Here is a 3,498-nt window from a genome sequence, read left to right on the forward strand (position 1 = left end):
ATTAATATACATGTACAGTGATAGGTTGTAGTGTATTGTGATGTGATTGGATGTCGTGTTGGCGTACTGTGAGGTTGTGCAACTTGATGTAATGTTTATCATATTATATTAATATTTCTCTGTAGAGTTTAAAGAAGTTCATGTAAGCCATTTGAAGTTTGTTATCTTACAACTTAAAATATAATATAAAAAAAAAAATGACCTGTAAAACTGAATCATTCAAGAAGTTACATGGAAAGACCATATATAACAATGATTTTGTGTCTGAGGATGGCATTGAGGCCCTGTACTCTGTATGTAGTTGAATTTTTTACCGCAACTGCAACATTTATGCAAATAGGATACCTCACTAGCAATTATGTAAATAAGCCAAGATGTAAATTACCTTGATCTTGAAAGGTAAGATATTCTAGAGATCTTCTACGTATCATGGTGTCCTACTTTCAGCGTGCAGCTTTTCTGTTTAATGTTAAACAGCAATGTAGATCACCAACTGTTTCCATTTTTAGCTACTATAGACTATAGTCTATAGAAGCTATTGGGATGGGTATCCGTCCGGCGTCCGTCGTCAGTCTGTATGTATGTATGTATGTATGTATGTATGTATGTATGTCCGTCCGTTTGTGAGGCGTCCGTCCACTCAAATATCTTGAGAACCGCAGTACTTACTGATTTGATATTTGTTGTGTAGATGAAAAATACGATTTTGAGAAACTATTTTTTTTAATTTTTTGATATTGTTGAAAATAGGCAAATTAATGCCAAAAAGGTGTTTTGGTAAAAAATCTTCTTCTTCATACCGCTGGTCAGACAGCTTTGTCATTTGGTATACAGGTCCCTAGGGACAACCCAACTTAGATTTGTTCAAATCATGATGAAACATGCAAATCTGTATTTTTAAGGAATTTTTTTAGGTCATTTTTGATCAAAATTTGACTTACATTGTATGTAATTCTTGTACTGTATAAACCCTATCAATTCACCCAGAAAAAAATAATTAATATGATTTTAAATAATTGAATTAATTAGGAAATCATCAAAGCCAAAATAATTTTAGTGTAGAATTATCAGAAAGTTCAACTTTTTTGACAGTTCATAGTGAAATGCTTACCATCTTGGAGGATTAAAACATGTAAAGGCAACTTTCCTGAATCCCAACTTTGACATACATTGTATTCTGAACCGTCATTTATTGTGCCCTGTATGTTATCTAAAAGAAATTGCTCAAAATAGTCAATAGAGATAGAGATAGAGATAGAGAAAGTTCTAATTTCCATTTATGGTTGACTTGGTTAGCATAAAATAAAATTACTTTTTGAGGGAAAAAATAGAGTGGTCAATAAAAGAGTGGTCAAAGTGATAGGGTTTTTATGGTAAAGCTGGGCTGTATAAAGATTCCTCATGTGCTATTTATAGCAATTATGCAATCTGTGTAAACAGTGCAATGAAAGTGTAACATGATTCCTTATAATGCTTTTGATGACCTTGAACTTCTTAAGTTTCAAACCTTTGTCTCTTCAGTGTGCTTTCTCTGAGTATGTACAGTCTCAACTTATTAAACAGAACTCACAATGTTAATCAAAGATATCCACCTTCTTCATCAATACATGTGTCACAAAAGGTTATTCTCTACATAACTCAACAGAGCTCTGTCAACTGTTGAGTTGCTTGTTCTTTCAAAACCGCTGGTCAGACAGCTTTAATATTTAGTTTACTTGTCCGTAGGATGACCTTAGTGAGATAATTTCATACAGTCAGGAAATACTTAATTTTGTATCCATGTCTATAGTAGCTTCAGGGACTTTGGCCCATGTTTCTGTAATGTTGTCACAAAGCAAGTGTACAGTGGCCATATGTAGAAATAATGACATTTTTACATGAGCATTATTGCAGCTTTGAAACTTTGTACCTTCATGTAAAAGAGAGTCAAATTTGCCGAATATTTCGAATCACTAGATGTCAATTTAAAGAGTTTATTGTGTTTGTTGCATTGACGTATTAAATTGTATTTTGTGCAATAGGTATAAAGTCTCATCCCATTGTGAGCGAATTGCAAAAACTAAAATTGTCATTCTGTTGAAATATCTGTTTTGTGTAGCTTTGCTTTTCAAGGATTTGTTTCTGTGTTTGAGTTGAAATTTTGGAAGAGCAATGGAAGTATGCCCTCTATTGGCTGTTTCTACACATAATGGGGCACTGTGCTAATATATATCTGTATTCCAGAGAACGTATCTGAAATGACATTGACAATCTGAGTGGACGTTAATAATTAATGTTGTGGTGTAATGCTGCTTCATGTCAGTAGTCTATTAAAACTATTTATATCAGAACCTGAAGATAAGATTTGTGAAACTCCTAGCTATGTCCATCACACTTGTGGCAAAATTTCAGCTACTTATATCAATTTCTAACTTTACAGCATTGAAATCACTTGGTATCTTGTCCCTTGAAGGCATTACGTTAGGTGTTGAAGGCACCGTTCTCTCTCCTAGGACACTTCAAAATTTGATAAAAAAAAACATTTCAACAAGATTTGGGCCGACTCGCAGCGATTTCGAAGCTGTTATCCAATTGGTTGGCAGAATCGTACCATTATAATGAAATAATACAAATAAACTCCCTAAGTTGCTGTGAATAGTGACAATCGACCAATCCGATATAACCTTGCAAACACGCTGCGAGTCAGCCGCAAGATTTAAAGTCTGTGTGCAGTGGCTCTGATGGTTACAGTAGATTGTAGCTATTCACAGCAACCTAGGGAGTCTGAAAATAGGGCTTCTGTGTAGCTGATTGGCTGTTTGGAATTATTTATGAATGTTAATGATAATTTGGCCAACCAATAAGTTACAAGCTAGCGAGACACTGCACATTGCCAGAAGATTATATTGCTGGCATTCTAGATGTATTTAAGCTGTTCATCTGTGTCACATGACTTTGAAATTGTAGTGATATTCATTCTGTGTTTAGATAGGGCATAGAGTAATTATGTTGAAGACTTACCAGAATACTGTATGACTGGACTGTTGGCGTGAATTTGGTGCGAGGAAATATTTTGAATTTCTGTGAGTGTTCATGCCTTCTGATGAGAAACAAAGTTTGTATGACCACGCAGACTGAAATAAACTTGTAAAGTGAGAAACATGAATGGCTTGGTATCTTCTTTTGAGGAGTGCAACTTCACTCCGTCTGTAACTGTGACTGTGTTAGATCAAATATATGTTGGATTGTATATTAAAGGATGATTTGTTTGGAATACAGAAATCACCAATAATGTAGGCTATAATTGGAAGTGTTAATTTATGTTATGTGAAGTTATGTAATTTTTACAGACATATCGACTATAACTTTACAAAGACATGACACGTATATATATACCCTTCAAGTCTGAGCTTATCAGACAGTGCGATAAGGTCCATGGGAATGAGGAGCGCCCCATTATTCATGCAATTTCACCGCACCTACGTCACTAACAATTAATATAAACCGGACGAAGTCTGA

This window comes from Ptychodera flava, chromosome 16, assembly GCF_041260155.1.
Source record: "Ptychodera flava strain L36383 chromosome 16, AS_Pfla_20210202, whole genome shotgun sequence".
NCBI classification, from domain to species: Eukaryota; Metazoa; Hemichordata; class Enteropneusta; family Ptychoderidae; genus Ptychodera; species Ptychodera flava.